Raw genomic sequence first — 22,793 nt, 5'->3', positions numbered from 1 at the left:
ACCGAACAAACTTTGCATTGCTGTAGCATGAGGACATCATGTTTATAGTAGTCTTACTCCCAGTCAATAGGCTCCAGGTAGTACAGTGGAGTCCAAGTGATTCACAATATCCCATCTCTCTTTACTTTTCCAACAGAAAGTTGGCCTCGTTAGCCTTCTGTGATTAGGAGATACTCCAAGGAGAGAAAGTTTGTTTCAAAATTCTGGTATCTGTTGTTTGAAGAAAAAGTCTTCCCTAACGTTCATAAAATACTGACCTCCAAAATATTATAGAATATATCCAATGAGAATTCCAGAATCAGGTGATTTCTGTATTTGATTATCTATCTTAAAACCAATAGAAATATACCCAGGAGGGTTCCTGGGTGGCTCAGTTAAGCATCTGCCTTTGGTTCAGGTCATGGTGTCAGGGATCTGACCTAGTACAGCTCCTCGCTCAGCAGGGGGGTCTGCTTGTTCCTATCCTTGCCCCACTTGCACTCTCTCCTGAGTGTGGTCTCGAATGAATGAATGAATGAATGAATGAATGAATGAATAAATATTTTAAAAATAAGCATATAATAAATAAAATCTAAAAAATAATAAACTCTTGGGGATCCCTGGGTGGCGCAGTGGTTTAGCGCCTGCCTTTGGCCCAGGGCGCGATCCTGGAGACCCGGGATCAAATCCCACGTCGGGCTCCCGGTGCATGGAGCCTGCTTCTCCCTCTGCCTGTGTCTCTGCCTCTCTCTCTCTCTGTGTGTGACTATCATGAATACATAAACATTTAAAAAAAATAAAAAAAAAAAAATAAATAAATAAAAAATAATAAACTCTTAAACAAAAATCAATAAAAATCTTACAAATAAAAAATAAAATCTTAAATAAATAAATAAAATCTTTTTTTAAAAAAAGAAACATACCAAGGAAAATGAATAGTAAACTTTTTTCAGAAGTTCAGAAATGTTACTTGTTGGTATATTTTTTAAAAGATTTCTAGCATGCAGACTAAAATATTTCTGGTAATTCAATAAATGAAAAAAATCTGCTAGCTCTTTTAATAAATGAGAAGGCTGTAAATGAAAACCTATTTAAGAGAATTTTAAGTGACATTTAAAAAAATGCAAACATTAAAAAATCCAAAACTTGGTAAGACTGAAGTTTTTAAAATTTATGTTTTAGATTTTCATAATTTAGGTTATGAAATAAGCACATTATTTTAAAAATATAGAAACAAGAAAGGTGTTGCTTTATTTAGGGAAAAAATATTCCTTCAGCAGTGTTTCTCAAAGTTTCTCAGAATTACCTTTGATGCTTGCTAAGAAGCTCTGTCCTCTGGACTTCTTCCCATCCCACTGAATCAGAGTCTCTGTAGGATGGGCCTGGGAATTTTCACGTTTAACAGTAGCCACAAAAATGTCTTCTACTATACACACAAATATAAAGACACCTTCTTGAAACACTGTTACAGTCTGTATGGAGATGCTCTAGGTGTCTGGCATTTGTACATATTAGAGTTTGTATGTATGTGTCATTTTTTTAAGTGGAGTCATCTCCATTTAAAATCTTTAGAATCACTGTATAAAATTTGCATATTTTATTTTACATTTAATAATTTCTCTTAGGCAATTATTTTAAGCCATCAAAAATATATGCATGTATTTGTATATATGTGTGCATGTGTGTATTTATGGCTGCACACATGAGTATACAAGTATGCACTATACAAATACACACACATACAGAAACTATTGGTGAAATTTCTCATGCTGCCCTAATGTTTTGTCAGGAGCTTGAGTGGCTGTGAGTAGAGCAATGACATTTCGAGGGAGGACTGTGTGAAGCAAGGATCTGAACCAAGAGCCCCATCTTGGCTGGCACTGAAGACTGGATTGGAGATTTGCCCCGGAGAGACTGTGCTCCCTTTCTTTACACTCATGTGAAGCATGTGGAAGGCTCAGGTTGAGAACATGAAACCCTGCATGAGAGCAGCAGGAAGATTTTCTTGAATGACACAGTGAATATCAGAAATATGGTGGTTAAAACAGATCCCGGTGGGGCCTCTTAGGCTGAAAATGTGTCATTTTGCATGGTAGATAATAAGATACCACTGAAGTTTTAAAGTGGGACATGATAGAGGTCCTGGAAAAGAATTGGATAAGTAAGTTTAAATCAATTAGAAAAAAAACCAATTAGAATTAAAATTAATCAAAGTATAGAAATGTAATTAATCCTTTATAGAAATGTCATTTGGATTTTTCCAAAGTGTTTGGTTCTAGAACATCACTACTCTTACCACTCTTACATGATTCACTCTTACTCTCTCTAATTAAGTTCTCCAGTTAAAAATGTGGCAACTGGAGACTAGTTTCTGATTTCAAATTCTTAAGCTTCAAGTTGACTGCATAAATAAAGCAGATAGAAAAATTTAAATTTGTAAAACATTTAATGTTATAAAATAACAAGTTTCTCTGTACAGTGTCTTAAATAATATATAGCACACATGTTTTTTTGCTTAAAACAAAGAAATGATACAGGAAATTCACAAAAGATGAATATTTTTCTCCTTTGGATCTTATCAACAAATGCCTAACTTGATTTAACAAAAATTGCCCATTAACACATTGTTGAGTATTTGTTACATTTATGAGAAGAGTGGATAATGGGAAGAGCATTCATTAATATTTTACAAACCAAGTTTTAATATGATTTCCTCTAAGACAGAGGGTTAACCTGTGTTAAATATGGAAAGTTGGGCCAACCTGGCCAATAAGGCTCTCACTGTGGGTTTCTTTTGTGAGTGTGTGTGTTTGTGTGTGTGTGTGTGTGTGTGTACATGTGTTGCCGATATTTTTTTTTTAATTGAGTTTATATGCCTTTGGTGGAGTCTGCATTTTCCAATTTTACTGTACTTGGCGCCATGATCTACTATCATATACACGGTTACTTAATACATTTATATAACAGGTCTGACCACTGAAGGTGTTTGAGTCTGTGACTAAAATAAGATCTATTCCAACTCCAAAAATTGTAGTAAATAGGCACTTGCTGAATCCACCAGGGGTCAGCACACAGCATGATCACTCTAATATCAGTATGAGTTAAACCAAAAAAAAAAAAAGTTGGAAAATCCAAATACCTTTTGAGACTTGCTTATGCCTGTAAGAAAAAAACAAGAAACATTCTTTTGAGACATTTCTTCATTGAGAACATTGAGAATATCATTTGAGACATTTCATCATTTTGAGACATTTCTTTTGAGGTAATTTGCCATAAATGCTTTTTTTGAGCTGCTTTGATCCTTCCCTCTGGGGACAAGGAACTCAGTAACCATTAACTCTGATCTCTAGTCAAGATGACTCCATAAATTAACCTCTTAACTCATCCCCCTTGCTCCAAACCTATAGCAAAGACAGGTTATAAAAAAGAAAAACCATTAAGATGGATCAAAAACAAAATACATAATTTCATAGACCAGAAATGGAAAATAGAATAGAAATGCAATGCTATGAATGGAGTGAAAGCCACAGAAAGACCTTCACTGAAATAATTATTAAAGAATATACTTCATTCATTAGGAAGATAAAAGAACCTAAAAGAAAGGAATGGAATACAAAAAAAAAAAAAAATCAAAAACAGGGGAAGCAGGGAAATTGATAAAGTGTAAGCAAATGTTTATTAACTATTAAAAAAAAAAACTTTTGTTTGTTTTGTTTCAAAAATGCCAAACTAAAATTCTGGATAACTGTAAATTGAAGAGAAAATGTCCACAACAGTTTAAATGTGCTAAAGGCTTTTTCACTGTTGCTTTTCAGAAAAAAAAAAATTGAGCATTTTGGATTATTAGGAAAAATGTATGGTCTAAAATGTATGTTTTTTAAAAAAAAAGATAAGCAGTCAAAAAATGAAAACACTGTCACTAGTTTCCTAACCATGAAGGGGAGAGTATGGAAAGTGTTCCTGATTCAAGAGAATGCAAGAAAGGGGGATGAAATGAAACAAAGACAAAGGAAAGTGAACAGAAAATCAAAAACCAAGAGTGTAGAATTTTAAATAAATCAGCAATCCAAAAATTTGAACATGGAATGAACTCACTGTAAAAAAATAAGAAAGTACATGATGAAATTAAAATGTAAAAATCTAGTCATAGTCTCATAGAATAAACACACAAAATTAACTACCCAGATAAGCTGAAACTAAGAAGATGGAAAAACTTGAGCCATACATATAATAAAAATAATATTTGGGGGGTCTGGCTGGCTCAGTCTATGGAGCATGAGATATTGGTCTTGGGGTTGTAGTTTGAGCCTCACATTGAGTGTAGAGATTAGTTAAAAATTAAATTTTTAAAAGAAATAATCCACATGGCCAACAAGCACATGAGAAAATGCTCCGCATCACTTGCCATCAGGGAAATACCAATCAAAACCATAATGAAATGTCACCTCAAACCATTGAGAATGGTGAAAATTAACAAGACAAGAAACAACAAATGTTGGAGAGGATGTGGAGAACGGGGAACCCTCTTGCACTGTTGGTGGGAATGTGAACTGGTGCAGCCACTCTGGAAAACTGTGTGGAGGTTCCTCAAAGAGTTAAAAATAGACCTGCCCTACGACCCAGCAATTGCACTGCTGGGTATTTATCCCAAAGATACAGATGCAGTGAAACGCTGGGACACCTGCACCCCGATGTTTATAGCAGCGATGTCCACAATAGCCAAATGGTGGAAGGAGCCATGATGTTCGACAGAAGAATGGATAAAGATGTGGTATATATACACAATGGAATATTACTCAGCCATCAGAAAGGACGAATACTTTTCCATCCATTCCATCCATTTACTTCGACGTGGATGGATGGAACTGGAGGGTATTATGCTGAGTGAAGTAAGTCAATTGGAGAAGGACAATCATATGGTTTCATTCATATGAGGAATATAAGAAATAGTGAAAGGGATTATAAGGGAAAGGAGGGAAAATGAGTGGGAAAAATTAGGGTGACAAAACATGAGAGACTCCTAACTCTGGGAAACAAACAAAGGGTAGTGGAAGGGGAGGCAGGCAGGAGGATAGGGTGACTGGGTGATGGGCAATGAGGAGGGCACTTGATGGGATGAGCACTGGGTGTTATATACTGTATGTTGGCAGATCAAGCCTCAATAAAAAAAAAAAAAATCCTAGGGATGGAAATAATCAATTTCATACAAAATGTAATTTATGTCAAAACATTATATGGATGAAGAAGAAAAGAACTCAGTAATAAGTGGAATAGATAGTACTTATGGGCTTATATGTACCTAAAAAAATAGCCTAGAAATCCAAGAGGCAAAAATTAACTGACATAAGGAACATGGACAAACTTATCATATTGGAGGATTTTAGCACAACCCTCTAAGATACTGATTGGTTATTTTGTTTTAAAGTGTCAGTATGTAGAAATAAAGAATAAAATTAATTAGTTTGATAGATTCTTTTCAAAAATGTCTTCAATAATCGACAATCCAATAGATAGTCAAGTCTAAATAAATCAAAAAATATATTATGTATAACACACACCACATTCAGTCTCTGGCTACACTGAAATTAGACAAGAACTCACATATAAAAGATAGCAAAAATAACTAAATAATAAATGGAAGTACAAATAATCTGCACACACACTTGGGAACTCTCCTGAATAATATGTGAATTAATTTAAAAATAGGTCATAATGAAAATTGCAGCATATTTAAAACCAGAATGATAATAAATTTGCTATGTATCAAAATTGGGGGCATGCCTCAAAAACCGTTTAGAAACACATTTTGTAGATGTATGTTAAATGTATCTTTTGGAGAAGAAGTTTTGAAAACACATGAGTAAAGCACTCAGTTCAAGAAGTTGGCAAAAGAACAGTAAATATAAAGAGAGTAGAGGCAGGAATTTTAAAGGACAAGAGCAGAAAGTAATAAAGTATAAATGAAAAAATGATTTCACCAAAAGTAAAGTCCAGTTTTTTCACTGAATTAAGACAATAGTAAATGATGAAAGAGTAAAAGCTTACAGACATGTAGACGCAAGGATTGTTAGGGATTAAAAGAAAAGACAGAGCTGTAGTTTAACTGGGAATTTCGAAAACCACACGTGAACATTTAGAACTTTGATAAAATATTATCTTTTGAAAAAAATATAAAGAAGGAATGAACCAATAGCTGACCCGGAGATTAGCAATCAAAAGTTTCTCCTGGCATTCTCCTTTACCCTTTCAAAAGACCCCCACCGGGTCAGATGATTTTCCAAAGGTGGGAGGAGTCTTACCAAACTTTCAAGGGGTATTTATGGTATCTTAAACTATTTCAGAAAAAAAATTCAGAGAGAGAATGAAGTTAACCAACTAATTTTATAAGGCTATATAAACTTGGATGCCAGACAGGATAAGGATAGTGGAAAAAAGAAAGTCAGGCAAATTGCATGTATGATTTAGATGCGAAAATCCTAATTAAAATACTAGCAAACCTAATTTAGAATTATGTATTTCTAAGAGGCCAAAGTAGAAACTGGAGAGGTTTTTGTTTGTTTGTTTGTTTGTTTGTTTGTTTGTTTGTTTTTGACCTGGTGGCCTCAGAAGTCACACAGGGCAGTTTTCTCTCGGTTTTGTACCCCAGCCGTGATTTAGTGCAGGAGATGCTTGCACCAGGGTGTACCTTCTCCATTACCACCCAGGAAGCAGGACCCCTGGGGGCCACTTGGGGGACCCGCTGCCACAACCAGGTCCCCTCCCTCCTGTTAGACATTAAGGAACTGCATAGTGTATTAGCTTCTCTAAGAAGTGCAGTGTTTGATTTTTTTTAAGTCCAGTATTTGTTTAATCCACGTCTGTTTGACCAAGGGATTCTTTTATATACCTGACACCTACTAATCCTGCACAGTGCACTTTGGAAAAGGCTGCTTTCAGCTGTGTGGTTAAAGGGAGTGTCATGGAGGATGCTCTGCAAAAACTTGTGAACTTTTTGAGTGTTCCACATGTAATAGATCATCTGACTTGTTTCTTGAGGCTCATTAGTGAAAGGCCAACAGTAACGACATGGCTTCTCTTTCTGTTCGGGTTGTAGGTGGTTCATCTCTGTTAAAGTCAAGGTTGGGTATGATTCTCTAGCTTTCGGGTCTGGAGGGATTGGTTGGGGGTCGGGGTTTGCTTCTGGAACTGGGTGGGAAGTAGAGTCAGAACCGCTAGGATTCCAGGATTCCAACCTAACTAATGCCTTTGGGTTCTCCCTTTGCATCCTCCTGTCTTGCATCTGCTTTGAAATGAATCAGCACTTTGAAGGACAAGCTGGGTGGTCCTCCCATTACCACATGATGTCACTCTAAGAGAATTAATAACCCCCAGTGAGGCTGGCGATGCCTTTCGTATGTGTAAGATACTCCTGAAACAAGTAACCCCTAAAGTTAGGGGGCTCCATTTTGCTGCACATTGGACTGGAGATCATCTCAGGGACCACACACCTCCCAGGCTCTGACAAGACCTCCCAGGGGAGATCCCCGGCAGGAGGGCGAGAAGAGCCTAAGGTTTAGGGGATATCTCTGGGTCACCCCTGCAAGACACCAAACGGAACCCAAAACTTCAAAAATGGATTTTTAAAACTTAAGTTTCATGATTTTAAAAAATAAAATAACTGTTTTTGGAATTTTTTTTTTTTTTTTTGTCTTGGACAACCCTAGCCTGCCTCAACTGCCAAGGGAAGACAGTGGGAATGCTGGCGTCGGACCAGACCCGGTGGGAAGGAAGGGCAGCAGGGGCCTGACGCGATGGTGTCTGCAGGACGGACTCTCACGGAGGGAAGCAGGGGAGAGACCAGCCCAACCAGAGCAAGTCTGCAACGTGGGGGGCTCCCTGCCGCGTGCTCGGTTCGTGCTGCGTGCAGAGAGCTGGAAGGCGGCAAGGACCTCACAGGCTGTGGATGCCGGGGGAGGGAGGGGAGGGAGGGGAAACCCCGAAACTGGAGCGCGCGCTCTCTCTCTCTTTTAAGATTGATTGATTGATTGATTGATTTTTCTTTTTTATGATAGTCACACACAGAGAGAGAGGCAGAGACACAGGCAGAGGGAGAAGCAGGCTCCATGCACCGGGAGCCCGACGTGGGACTCGATCCCGGGTCTCCAGGATCGCGCCCTGGGCCAAAAGCAGGCGCCAAACCGCTGCGCCACCCAGGGATCCCCAAGATTTATTTATTTATTCATGAGAGACACACACACACACAGAGAGGCAGAGGCACAGGCAGAGGGCGAAGCAGGCTCCATGCAGGGAGCCCGACGCGGGACTCGATCCCGGGTCTCCAGGATCTCGCCCTGGGCTGCAGGCGGCGCTCATCCGCGGCGCTGCCCAAGGCGCTCCTTCACAGCGCACTGGCTTCCGCTTTTTCAGGGAGGGGGAGATGCCGTGAACTGCGGGGAGCTGGGGCGGGGGTGCGTTGCGACGAGAGGGCGGTGCCGGGCTCCCCGCGCCCCTGGCGGGTGCAGGTGGCGCAGGACCCCGCGGAGCCCGCGCTCGCTGCGGGCGGCGGCAGGCGCCGGGCGGGCCCCGAGGGCTGGGGGCGCAGGGCGCGGGCTCCGGGAGCCCCGGGCTGCTCTGCAGCGGAGGAGGGTCACGGAGCGGCCCGGCAAGGGGAGGGGGACCCCGCGAGCAGTAGGCGGTCGAGGCGGGCGGCCGGTCCGAGGCGCTTCGGGCCCCGCGCGTCCGGGAAGCCTGGCGCGGAGCCCTGCGCGCGGGCGGGGCGGGGCCCAGGGCGGCCTGGGCTCGGCGGGGCCGCGGCTCTCGGTCGTGCCCGGGGCGGGGGGGGGGGGGGGGGGGGGGGGGGGGGCTCGGCAGCCGCGGGGGGCACTGCGGGGGCGCGGGGACCAGGGCGTGGGGACGCGCGTCCGCGGGGGACGGGCGGGGGCGGGCTGGGGCACCCGGGCCTCCGCTCCTTCCTCCTCCTCCTCTGTCGCGGGTGCTGCGTCCAGGGTCTCGGGCTTTGCCTCCGGGCCCGTTACCCGGTTCCTGGATCCCGACACCTTCTCTTTGGCCTCGCGTTGAATCCCCCTGAGATCCCCCCCCCCCCCCGCCCATCTTTCGCTGCGCATAATGGTCACCTGGGCCTTCGGCAAACACTGACCCCTGCCCAGCCGCTGCCCTGGCCCCTCGCCACGTCCCTCTGGAAAAGATCCAGTAGCAGAGCCAGGTTCTCAAACTGGGTCCCATGGTCAACCGAGCCCCATCTTCTTCTTTGGACTGGAGTTGGTGCAAAGCCACCCGGGTGCATCCTGATTTTTCCCTCTTGCACTTAGGGCTTTTCTCATGGATATGAAAAGGTTTTCTTTCTTTGCTCTCTTTGTACTGAGAGGTGAGTGATGATAGCAGTGCTATTGTAGAGTAAAAGTTAGACAGTGAGAGTGGGTGACTGGGGTGCATCTGAACAGAGGGCCCGTGGCAGCAGGTGTACCACCTGGGCTGGACCTGAACCTGCCACTGGAGTAACTGCAGTATCCAGGGTGGCACTTCTCTTCCCTTCCTAACTGGGGTTGATCCCGGTTTGCTTTATAGAGGCCACGTTGTTACAGGTCCCTCCTGGACGCCGAGGCAATGAAACGCCAAAATCCAATGGTGACTTGGCCATTTGCTGCCCGAGGGACCCTCAGAGAATCCAGGCCAAATTAGAGGCCAATGGCCCCTAGATGCCCATGATGATGGCTTTTGGGATAGGAAGGAAACTGTAGGAGTGAGGAAGACCTTATCCTTTGACTCCTGGCACTAATCAACAACGATTAAGTTCAAATGAGTGGATTAAGTAGCTGGGGAATGTCAAGTGCAGTAGGCCCTCGACGAGCAAACACAGTGCAGAAGAGTCCTCCTGTCACAGCCTGAAGCTGGAGATTATTGGGCAAAAGAAAAAGAGAAATGGTGGTGGTGGAGGGAAGGCTCAAAAGCATCATGAGTTGAACAGAGAAGTGAAGAAAAGTAATTTGAGGTAAATCTAATTCAGGAACTATCACTTCAGTGGATTGGGTAGTTATGGGTAAACTAAAGATGGAAAATGTTTATGGCTTTACTACTGATCCATACAAAAATATTTTCTAGACTGAGGATATTGATTCTCTCTTCTCTCTTCTTTGGGATACAGCCTTCAGGGGAACATGATGGTTGGGGTAAAAAAACAAAAATCTCTTTGAATCCTAATCTCGCCTTTCCAAGCTGCAAGGAAGGGAGAGAAAACTATTGACCACGCAGGCTGTTTCTCTAAAAAATAGGATTGTAGGGCAGCCCAGGTGGCTCAGCGGTTTAGCACTGCCTTTGGCCCAGGGCATGATCCTCCAGACCTGGGATCAAGTCCCACATCGGGCTCCCTGCACAGAGCCTGCTTCTCCCTCTGCCTGTGTCTCTTCTTCTCTGTCTCTCTCTCCCTCTCTCTCTCTCTCTCTCTCTGTGGGTGTGTCTCTCATGAATAAATAAATAAAATCTTTAAAAAAATAGGATTGTAGAATTAAATGAGTCACAGTGCGTTGTACACCTGATGGGTGCTATTAATAAATAGAATTGTCATTACTCAAACTACCATTCATCACAAACTATCTTAGAAGAAATCATGCTATGGTTTTAATAGGCACTCTATAAATAATAATAAAAAAATAAATGACCCTAATTTGTAAGTAATACCATATCTTATAGTGAGTCCCAGACTTCTTGTATTATCCTAAAGACAATATTACACAGACTAAAATACAGGCATTTTCTTTGTTTTGACTTGTTCCACTGAAGAATAACAGAAAAGTGTACAGACCATGGCATACGTGAGCTGGTACGACTGCCGTCAAACGTATAATCAACTAAACCAAACCAAAGAATGAGAAGGGGGCATAGTCAGGGCTATGAAGAGCCACCAATTCTGGGGCAAGTCTGTTTGATTTTGGGTGCTTCCTAATTTTTCCTGTTGTTCTCAAGGTCAGCATGGAGCCTTCCCAGGATACAAAAGTGCTCTGGAATGTTAGCAAGAGTGGAAGACACTCTTCCTGTCCCTGGAAAGCCGACCTCCCAGGGGGTGTTGGGAGAAGAGAGAATAATTAAATAGTAAGTAAATTAATATTGCTCTCATTCTGCTTGCAGGGGCCAGACGGTGGGATTTACATTACAAAGGTTGAATTTACATTATAAAGAAGCCCTTCAGGTATTTTATAACTAAATTCTCTTAGTCAAAGACTTGTAGAAACTTGCCTTGACTAAATGTTCTTTATAAAGGCAACCCAGGGGAATCCCTGGGTGGCTCAGAGGTTTAGCACCTGCCTTCAGCCAAGGGTGTGGTCCTGGAGGCCCGGGATTGAACCCCACATCAGGCTCCCTGCGTGGAGCCTGCTTCTCCCTCTGCCTGGTCTCTGCCTCTCTCTCTCTCTCTCTCTCTCTCTCTCTCTCTCTGTCTCTCATGAATAAATAAAATCTTTAAAAAAAATAAAAATAAAAAAAAATAAAGGCAACCCAGTTCCACATAAAATGGCGTGAACAGTAATATGATGAATGCTGTTTTGAAGTGAATCTCCAAGGGTTTGGTAGAAGAAGGGGAGGCATGTGGAGAGGGTTGTGCTGTAGCAGCAGTGACTTCTATATCTGTGTGACTGCTCCTGTAGAGGTGGACAATGGGAGGGTCTGCCCTGGGGATCAAAATTAGCTCACAGATCAAAAGAGGGCAGGGGGAAAGGGGAAGTCTGCTGTGAATGAAACTTCAAGCCCTGGATAGGATTTTAGCATAATGCAAGGAGCAAAAGCCAAGGAAGAATGACCAGGTTCAAAAGAGAGTCCATGTCTCTCCTGGGACAGCCTCAGAATTTCCAGTGTGGGAGGCGATTTGGGGCAGACACCTCCTTCTACACCTAAGAGTATTTGTCTGGATGATCTCTGCAGGTCAGATGCTGCAGAGTTGGAGTTGGTTGGTCTAGATCGAAGAGATGGGAGTAACTAACACACACTCTCTCTCAACCACTGCTTGTACGCTTTATATTGTTTTCATGCCCAACAAATTGTTGTTGGGCAAAAATGGAGTCTTATTGTAAAGATATTAGGGAAATGAGGGCCCTGGTTGCCTCTCACAGAAACCCAGCAGCCTTCCACAGGGACCATAAGAGAATCAAGGGCACTGGCAGAGAACGAAAAGACCTAGGAACCAGGTTTCTGCAGTCTTGTCTTATCTTGCGTTGTGGTGACTTGGTGTCTTATTGCTCTGTTCCCCAGACTGCTGCTTACCAAGACCATCCAGCTTCTTTCTGGGGTCTCTTTGACATCAACTGTCCCTCCATTGGCCATTTACACCTCCCTAGAGAGAATACTCAACTGCCCCAACTTAGTCTCCATGAGGCCAGGAGAGGAGCTTTGTTCCTCAAAAGTTGCAGAAGAGGGAGACATTCTGGAAGAACTGACTGGGGCTGCTTCTCTATAGGTGGGTGTCTCTAGAAGACACCTCCATGGAAGGGGCTGTGACTTCCCAGGAAATGTGCTGTTTTCTACTCTAGGTGCACTCAGATCCAGAGCACAAAGCCCAGGGAATGTGCTCGGTTTACCTTCAGTACCTTCAGTACTCACTGAATATGTGGACAAGAAAAGCCCCTCAAAGGGGGTGTGAAACAAACTTTTCCTTAAGAACAATCTCCCCTTACAACATTATTGGCGGGTTGTACAGTGTCTCTTTGTCAATAGCTATGACATCCGCTCTGATGGAGTATTCAGTACCCGGCAGGTACAGGGACAGCACCACGCACTTTCCCTGCTCACGGAATCACGCGTATTCACTACACCTCACCAGTGTGAGCAGGTACGTGCCCTTGATAGAACTGGCCATGTGGTACGGATGAATCATCTATTTCTAGGTAACAGGCTAATCCGAAGCTTACTGGACTTAATCATCATTGTATTTATTCAGGTCTTGTGAGTCAGAGATTCAGGTTTGGTTCAGTAGCCAACACGTCTCTGCTCTGTGATGTTAGGGCCATCAGCCGAGTGGCTGGTAGGGCTGTGACTAGCTGGGAATCTCTCTTCTTATCACGATGAGGCCACTCACCTGTTGCTGGGAAACCCAAGATGGCTTCACTCACTGGTCTAGGGCCCTGGTGTGGGCTGTTGGCCTGGGGGATTTGGGTTCTCCTTTGGGTGATCTTCCTCTGTTTCTCTCTCTGTGTCTCTCTCCCCTTCCTTCCTTCCTTCCTTCCTTCCTTCCTTCCTTCCTTCCTTCCTTCCTTCCTTCCTTCCTTCCTCTCTCTCTCTCTCTCACTGTCTCTTTAACTCTGTCTCTCTGTCTCTCTCCATGGCCTCATCATTCGGTAGCCCAGCCTGACCTTCTATGCATGGTGGCTGGCCTCCAAAAGGGCAAAGATGCAAGCTGCAAAGCCTCCTAAGGGACAGGATTGAAACTCACATAGCGTCGCCTGTTCAGCATCCATTGGGCAAAACAAATCACAGAGACCCCCCAGATGCAAGAAGAGGGAGATGAGGCCACCTATGCATGCAGGGAGGGGAGGGATGTTGGTGGCCATCTTTGCAGATCATTATTTTTCCTTTTCAATGATTAGCTGAGGATGGTTCAGACAGGAGAGCTCAGGGGTAAAGGACTTACGTTTCTATTGTAAAGTGGTTCAGCCTAGTGTGGTCACAGGACAAAAGAGAATGTCACAAAGATTCCCAGTGAAAGCCCTTAGAATGCCCTGTCTCCATGGATCCATCTCACATAAAATGGCAATGCTCACAACACGAATTATTTTTCTTTCAAATAGGCCCCATTCCAACTATTTACCTTTTTCCTATCTGGTTTCAGTTGATGATGTATCACCCCAAAAAATAATTTTACAGAGTTAATGCTTTTCTCATTTTTGTAGAATATAAGCTGTGTACTGAGAAGCATCTGGAAAGTCTTGGGCCATTGGAATGCTTAGCTGTGGGTTCCTGGAGTTTTTGATTTTCTGGTTAACTGAATATTTAGCTTTAGTAAGCTCTTGTTGGAAGATCTTAGAAAATGTACTAATTCACTTTACCGCCTTTATAACTAGTATATGAAATACTATTGAATTTTTGGCTCACAAGCAAATACCTCTAGGCTCAGAGTCAGCTTCCTGAATCTTGTTTTCTGAGCTGCTGTAGCAGGATCAAGTGGCTGAGCTGGATATGGAGTTTCCGTGAAGTGAATGGTTACCAAGTTGGATCGTTTTATTAATATAACTTTATGCTTTCTGAAAAGAATGAAAGGCCACCCCTCTTTTCAAAAAATGCCATTTATGTGGAGGTTTTACCATAAACTTAAACACTTTTTCAACTGGATGAAGGGGAGCTATTTTGTTATTTAGTCATGGAAAGTGTTACTCTTGATTCGTAGGACTCTTTAAGAGGAAATCAGTAATTAGTATGGGATCGGCGGACGTCAGTGTGGGACCCAGTTCTTCCCCAGAGGAAGGCCTGAACAATAGGGGATGTGATGTTTCATTGGATTATCATTATAGAAATCAGGCATGTCTGTCTGGACATATTCTCTTTTGGGCTTTTGTTTCTATCAGACCTTTGGTCCTTCACACAGTTCCTAGTCACACTCTTGATGGCCTCTGCAGGGTAAGATTGGGCATTTAAACTCTGAAAGTGGTTCTAGGGCAGGGTGATATTTGTATCTGATCGAATAGAGCTTATCTTTGAAAAAGAGTTACTTGATTTTGATTTTAGAAAGGAACCCTTCCCAATGACATCATTTGCCCAAAGATGATTGAGAGAAGAAAGACTCCATGTACATATTCCAGCTTCAATATGTAATCAGGAAGTGTGATGAGCAGAGATGTTCTGTAGTTAAAAAGGTTAGAATTCTTTCTTTGTTAAAAAAATGTGTATATACAATGGATGTTACATCACATCGCTGCCCACGGCCATCTCTGTCGTTTCCTTTGTACTTGTCCTGTGCAAATTCCTTTATCTGATTTTCACTTATTTATGTATTCAGCAACTTTTGAAAAACCATGCAGGTATCAGGCGCCAGGGTCCTAAAAGATGATGGAGCTGTGGCCCTTCCCCCAAGAGACAGACACGTAAGGGGATGGTAGCAGCGCACCAGGTGCTGAGGTATGGACATGGGCCTGGACAAGCCTAGGGAGGTCAGCGAAGGCTTCTTGGAGGAAGAGAGGCTTATGCTGAAACTCTGAGAGCGGGAATTCATCAGGAACAATGTGGGGGCGAGGACTGGAGGTTATTTAAGATGGGGTTAGAGGTGAAGGGGCAGAAGAAGCCTCTAGCAGCCCTGCGGAGCTGGGGGCCCTTCCATTTGGGAAGAGTCACAGCCGCAGTGCAGAGGCTGTCAGGATGGGGTCCTGGAGACCCTAGCTGTCAAGGCCGGGAGTTGGGGCTCCATCCTGCAGGGTAGACACCCGGAACTGGGAAGAAGTTAAAGTCTCTGTCAGGAAAAGTGAAGAGGGGGTAAAGGTGGGAGAAGGTGGAACCGACGCAGAGGCCAATAATGCAGGGGCCCGAGGCTCGTTAATACTCTCTGGGTTCTTCCTGGCCGAGTGTACCTGCAACATGTCACTTATCCTCTGTATTTCCATTTGCTCATCTTAAAGTGAGGATTCATTACAGAGCAAATTATCAAAGTATTGGGACGTTTAAGTGATTTAGTATTTATAGAGCCCTTAGAACAATGACCAGCCCATCATAATAATCAGTAGCTGTTATTCATAGTGGTCAGTGATGTCATCAAATGTGGATGCAGAGGGATGCCTGGGTGGCTCAGTGGTCGAGTGCCTGAGTTTGGCTCAGGCCAAAGGATGGGGTCCTGCGATGGAGTCCTGCATCGGGCTCCCCACAGGGAGCCTGCTTCCTCCCTCTGCCTGTGTCTCTGCCTCTCTCTCTGTGTCTCTCATGAATAAATAAATAAAATCTTAAAAAAAAAATGGATGCAGAAAGCTGGTAATGGTGGCCCAATAAAGGAGCCAATGGGAGGTTGTTTGAGATTCACCAGAGGAGAAATCACGGGGCCCGCAGAGAAATAGGTTAGAAGACTGATTCACAAGACAATGCAAGATAAATTCTTCAGGACTTGGCACCTGGTAGGACGTGCAGGGCAGAGGGATGAGTCGTGGGTGACCCTCAGGGTGGCTGGCCTGGGAGTCTGGCTGAGGGGTGAGGTGCTCATAATAGGAATAGGAACCAGGGAGGTGGAGCCTGAGGACAGTTTTGACATGTTGTGTTTGAGGTGCTTGTGTGACATCAGAGTTGGGGGCTTGACTGAAGACATGGATCAGGCCTAGGAATCTGGATTTGGGATTCATCATGATGTAGGCAGTGGGAGCAGCCATGGTATGGGCAAGCTGGCACAGGCCACGTGTTCAGAGAGAGAAAGGGACACAGAATAGAGACCTGAGCAGGACCCATGGAGACCTAGGTCCAGACCATTCTAGACATTTCTCTTCCAGGGTGTGGGTAATGTCTTAATGAGTTCAACTTGTGCTGGAATGACCCGTTAGGAGGCCAGCATGTCTGAGGGATAGTGGCTCCTGGGGTCAGTGAGGAAGGAAAGAAGGAAGACCCTAGGAGTGACTGGAAGAGGTGGTTAAGGATGAAAATCAGTTTTGAGAAGTTAGGAGAGGAACCTGCATGTCAACATCTCAAAGGCGGCCAATGGCAGGATGGTGATTGGCTGGCAGGGTCGGACAGATGAGGATGAGTAACTGGTGAGGTCTAGGTCCAGGCTGGAGGGCTGCTGTGTCTAAAGAGAACTGCTCTTCGTTGAGCTGGCGCTGCCTGCTACCCCGCATGGAGCCTCTCAGATGGCTATATTTATCCCCACAGCAACCTTCAGTAGTGGGTACTAGTGTCCTCTTTATTTTACCAAGTAAGAAACAGTTTTTTGTTTTTTTTTAAGATTTTATTTATTTATTCATGAGAGACACAGAGAGAGAGAGAGGTGGAGACATAGGCAGAGAGGCAGAGGGAGAAGCAGGCTCCCTGCAGGGAGCCCGATGGGGGATGTGATTCCAGGACCTCGGGATCATGACCTGAGCCAAAGGCAGATGCTCAACCACTGAGCCACCCAGGTGCCCCCCAAGAAACAGTTTTAAAGAAACTAAATCACTTGTCCAGGGTCCCCCTGTAGTAAATGACGGTGACAGTCTGTGAAGAACCCAAGCGTGTCTGCCTCCTGAGGGTGCCGATGGGCCAGGGCCTTCCACATGGGTGCCCTTCCAAGCAAACAGATGGCAAACAGATGGCTTTCCAAGTGGGTGACCTGCAGTGAAACTAATAAAGGAACTATTTTATAGGTGTGAGCAGGGCTTCAGGAGACCACGGGGATCGTGCAGGACCTCAGGGTAAGGAAGAAGGAGGCTTGGAGGGGTGAGGGCGGAGGGCAGCGGCGGGCTCTGGGAAGGGGCTGTGAGTAGGAGCCAGTCCGAGGGGACCCTGTGGGGAGGACCCCGGCCAATACCACCCAGCTCTCATGGCCCCGCGTGCTCAGTCCCCCTCACTGGCCAATCACCCAGATGCCACAGGGCAAGAGGTCAGTCTCAGCACACAGAGCAGAGAGATCTGGAGAAACAAGTTCAAGCTTCCGGTACAGTCAGGCCATGGGAGCTGGAGAGAAGTGGAGGAGCAAGTCCAGCAAGCCTCGCTGTACCGCCAGGGCCAGCCACCTGGAATTGGTGACAGTAGGACCACCCCAGGAGGTCCACCAGGGGGCATCTTTGTGGCTCTTTTGGCATCACAGACCCCTTAGGCTTCTCCCCTGAATTCCAGGACTCAGGGGACTGACAGTGAAACAAAACCCACCCTTGGTGGATCCATGGGGTTCCCCTCTCCAAGAATCTCAGCCACCATTCCACTCTCCCTCCCCCTCCCCACCCCTTCCTGGGATCCTCTTCCCCCTACTTGCCCCACAGGACACTTCTTGACACTTGTTAGAGAAGTGCTGCCAGATTTCCCAGCTGCTCCCAGCAGTCAGGTGCACGCTGAGGAGGTGAACCTGGGTTATGACCTGTAGACCATTTAGAAAGGCCCCTGTCTTCTAACTTCAGAGTTAAGAGAGATGTGTATGTGCCTGTGTCTGAGTGTGTGTATGCAGGATGGGTGCATGGGTGCACGGGTGCACGGATGCACGGATGGATGGATGCATGGGCTGGAAGTGAGATAGGATAAACTGAGTCCAGAGGCAGACTGCACGCCTAAGCAAAGTGCCTGCACTGTGTGTTTCTTCTCAGCATCCCTGGCTCCTACACTGTGACCTGGTCCTAGATCCTTGGCTGAGGGCTGGACCGTTTGGTGGACATGCTGTGGAATAAAGTGGAGACAGTAGTGGGGATTCCAGATTCATCATGAGGATCTCATGATAGTGACAGTAGCAGTCTTTGGATACTGCAGATTTTGGGAGCCAGGTGAGATCTGTGGTGAAGAGTTTAGATTTGCTGACCGCCAGCCATGTCCTTGCTGACTCACTTGGAGCATAACTGGCATGTGGCATCGATGCCTCCACATTGGTTCTGGGATGGTAACCGGATTTTCAATTTCCTTGAGTTTTGCCCTGGACGCCAGGAGACTCAACACCAATTTCTATGTTAGTTCTTCCTCCTGGAATATATTTCTTTTTTTTCATATTGGTATCTCTCTCTCTCTCTCTTTTTAGAGAGAATACCTGCAAGGAGTGGTGCAGGGGGAGAGAGAGAGAGAGAATCTCAAGCAAGCTCCACGTCCAGCATGAACCTGAGGCTTCATCTCATGACCCTAAGATCATGACCTGAGCCGAAATCCAGAGTGGCAGCCCAACTAAACCAACTGAGCCAGCCAGATGCCCCAGGTGGTTTCTCCTTTGACTCCAATGTCATCATTTCAGTTTAGGCCTTTTATACTAAGGACATTCAAACGTGTGTGGTTGGAGGTGGAGGATAAACAAATATAATTGGAACAGGAAGAAGAATGGAATCTGAGATGCAAATAACATACAGAGTTTTTTTCCCCCAAAATTAGGCTTGATTGGTCTAATATTACCTGTCAAATAAAATTATAAAACGAAATCATCATGGGATCCCTGGGTGGCGCAGCGGTTTGGCGCCTGCCTTTGGCCCAGGGCACGATCCTGGAGACTCAGGATCAAATCCCACGTCGGGCTCCCGGTGCATGGAGCCTGCTTCTCCCTCTGCCTGTGTCTCTGCCTCTCTCTCCCTCTCTCTGTGTGACTATCATAAATAAATAAAAATTAAAAAAAAAAAAAACGAAATCATCAGAGATTACTTCTCAAGGATCCTTACAGCAGGGTGTGGTTTCAGCTTTGTCTGGCTTGCTGGACATACTGAGTTTGTGTTGGATCCCAGACCATGGGATGTGATTTGAGCCTGGTCTGTAGCACATCACAGCTATTGAACCCTTTTCTGCAGTCAGATTTCATTTTGGAATTCCTTCACGAGATGCATTCTGCTTATTTTCTGAGGACCTCCCTAGAATGGGTGAATGACAAGAATTTTTGTCTGTTTCATTCACAACCTATTTTTTCATCACCTAGAACAATACCTGGCACACAGTAGGAGCCCAATAAATAATCACTGAGTGAACGAATGATGGTATGGATTTTTAAGTGAAAAGGGGAAAATATTCTGAAATTTCTGGAGTGAGAATTTTCTGCAAAAGTGATTTTTCAGGTTCATAGCAAATAGCCATTCACACCACCCTCAAACTGCCTTACTGTGTATTCAGTTTCAAGCTACCCATCCAGCTGCGCACAAAGCCAGTAAAATCAGATGAAAGAGTCAAAGGGCGTTCTTTGGAATAGAAAATACGTTTTTCTTATTCTTGATATATCAGATGACTTCTCACTGTGGTGATGCTCGAGGCTCCCATAATAGCAATAGTTTCTATGACACTTGAAATAATCTATTAATTTACTACCTGTCCCTCCATTATCATTCAGGAATTTGTATAGCTTTGACAGCCTGTTTTTAATAGTTTCTAAAATTTCTCAAAAGTATCTCATAACCAGTAGTTATTTTGGCATACGATAATTCAAGGATGATATCCTTTTCGTGTGTGTTTGTTGGTGCTGGTATTGAGAAGAAAAACATGAAGCCTTGGTTCTAAATTAGCATCTTTTTTTTTTTTTTTTTTTTTTTTTTACAGTCAGATCCACATCATCATGCTGATACAGGTGGAAGTGGACAGTGGCCACCAAGCCAATGAAGCTGTGTTCTTTGTCTCCCTGGTGCTTGTCCAAATACCAGGCAAAAAAGTCATGATGACTAAAGGTTTACTGAACAGAACCAAATTCATTGAGCATTCCTAGTGTTCCTGCCACCACACCAGGTACTGTGAGGAGCAGAGCAAGATTTTAAGGCAGCGTCTTCTCCTGGGAGGAGAATGGGGGATGAGGGAAACGGGTGAAGGGGTTGAGGACTACACTTATCTTGATGAGCACTGAGTAATGTATGGAAGTGTGGAACCACTCTATTATACACCTGAAACTAATAGAACACAGCATGTTAAGTACCCTGGAATTAAAATTTCACAAAAAAGACAGCATCTCTGCCGCCTGCGCATTTGCAGTCTAAGGAGACATTACTCTGAACGAAATGACCAGGAAATGGAGTAGAGTTGAGTGTGAGTGGAGTAGACTGAGTGCGGACTAACTGGGGTATTGAGTAGTTAGAGCTCTGCTCCGGGCCACCTCGTTACACTCACTCTCTTGGTGATGTCATTCGGGGCTACTTTTCTTAAAATGATTTTATTTTATTATAATAATTAGTTATATTGTATATTTTTGTAACTGAAAAAACATCAAATTTCATGCAGGGTTTTGAATGGCTTTTGATGCTGTGTAAGTGCTGCTGACTCTCAAATGCGTGTCCTCTACCCAAAGCAGAGGTGGAATTCAGATGCTCAGAGCGGCTGTGACCCAACCTGCTCCTTGACTAAGCATCTTCCAATCCTGGGAAATGACATTGCTGACTGCCTGGCTGTTCGAGCCAGAAATCTGGAGTATTTTTTTTTCTCCCTTCCCTCCAGTTTACCCCAAGCCGGGTTGACTCCCCCACTTCTAGCTCCCAGGAATTTCATTGTCATGTCACTATCTCTGCTGTTTCCACACTGGTTGGAAACACCACTGGGCTCTCCCCTGAGTAGCAGACTCCTAACTGAGTGTGACCCAACTCATTTTTCTCCCAGCCACTGATGTCAAAAACAGAAATCAGTTTAGATCGCTCATTTAAAATCCTTCACTAGGGGCAGCCCCTGTGGCGCAGCGGTTTAGAGCCGCCTACAGCCTGGGGTGTGATCCTGGAGGCCTGGGATCGAGTCCCACGTCAGGCTCCCTGCATGGAGCCTGCTTCTCCCTCTACCTGTGTTCTGCCTCTCTCTCTCTCTGTCTCTATGAATAAATAAATAAAAATTCTTAAAAAAAAATCCTTCACTAGAATCTATACATGGGATAAAATTGCACAGAACTATACACACATACAGATGAAGCTATATACACACAAAATCTATAAAGCTGAATAAAATCTATGGTCTAGTGAACAGTGTTGTACCAAAGTCAATCACCTGATTTTGATTTAGTACCTCGCTCATATAAGATGCCACCACTGGAGGAAGCTGGGTGAGGTACAGGGAAATCGATGGGCTATTTTTGCAACTTCCCGTGAGTCTATTATTAGTTAAGAATGAGGTTAAAAAAGACCTGAGTAAGAATGCAGAAAATTACTGGCTTTCCACTGTAACCAATCCAACTCTTTACCACAGCCTGTGGAAATCATTGACTGTTGTCATTCTTGCCAACCCCCTTTCCAATCCTACCCAATGTCATGCTTCCCTTAGTTACTCTTCCTCAGCCACACTGGATTCCTGGTAGTTGCTTAAACATGCTAAACACCTTTCCGCCCCAGGACATTTGCTGTCCCATATGTCGAGAATGCTCTGTCCATGGTTCATTTTCCGTCATCAATAAGAGAAGTCTTTCCTGACACCTGACGCCTATATTGGATTCCCCTCTCCCCACTTGGCTCTTTGTTTTAAGAGAACTAGTTATCATCTGTTATGAATGTTTGCCTACTACTCAACAGAATGTAGAGCCTAGGGAGAGAACATGAACAGAACAATAAAACATGTCTGTTTTATTTACTTCGTCTCTCATGTCCCTAGCATGGTGCCTAGCCTGTAAGTGGTGGTTAGGTTCCCCCAAAATGAGGAAGCCAGTGTCAAAAGAAGCTTGAAGAAAAAGTTTCATACAAGAACTCATTAAAATTTGAATTAACAAAAAAAAAAAATTTGAATTAACAGAGAGTATCTGGTTTGATACATGTTGTTGGTGTGTGTGTGCACAATTAAGATTCGGTCCTCAAAATATAGATGTGCATCATGGATATGTACAATTCCATTTATTTACTCTGAACTTTTGCATTCTATTTTAAAGCCAACTGCAGAAACTACTCTAAGATCTAATATTTTAAGCCTCCCCGAATAACTTTAAATTTATTTTAACTCATTTTACCTGATATTTTTATGCAGGGTAATAAAGAAGGGAGATGCTGCATTTAAGTTGCTTTATTGAAAAATACATGTATTTATTGTTTTCTTCTTATTGAAGTTCTAAATGCACATTTCAGATAATTTGGAAAGATAAAAACGAAAAGAAATATCACAGTTAATCCATTATCTGGAGATCACCATTATTCACACTTGTACTTTCTTACTGTCATTTCGATGAATATTTCTTAACCATCAAGAAACACTACAAATGAAATATTTTACCTTGGCTTTGAAAATGTAACATTAACACAAGCAGTTAACATGGTGTTATCTGAAAGAAGCTTTTCAAA

At 43.9% G+C, this 22,793-nt stretch overlaps 1 long non-coding RNA gene across 1 annotated transcript; it reads left to right on the top strand.

Moving 5' to 3' along the window:
- Positions 1–9,084: 9,084 nt before the first annotated feature.
- Positions 9,085–22,122, top strand: LOC112670144 (uncharacterized). Its single transcript, XR_003142793.3, has 7 exons — positions 9,085–9,967; positions 10,939–11,064; positions 17,265–17,312; positions 18,198–18,371; positions 18,620–18,790; positions 20,104–20,286; positions 20,773–22,122. It is a non-coding gene; the product is annotated as an uncharacterized LOC112670144 (long non-coding RNA).
- Positions 22,123–22,793: the final 671 nt, after the last annotated feature.

The sequence above is a fragment of the Canis lupus genome, chromosome 25 (assembly GCF_003254725.2).
Source record: "Canis lupus dingo isolate Sandy chromosome 25, ASM325472v2, whole genome shotgun sequence".
Taxonomy (NCBI): domain Eukaryota; kingdom Metazoa; phylum Chordata; class Mammalia; order Carnivora; family Canidae; genus Canis; species Canis lupus.
Note: the sequence above shows the minus strand (reverse complement) of the source record. Positions and strands in the feature narration are given on the sequence as shown.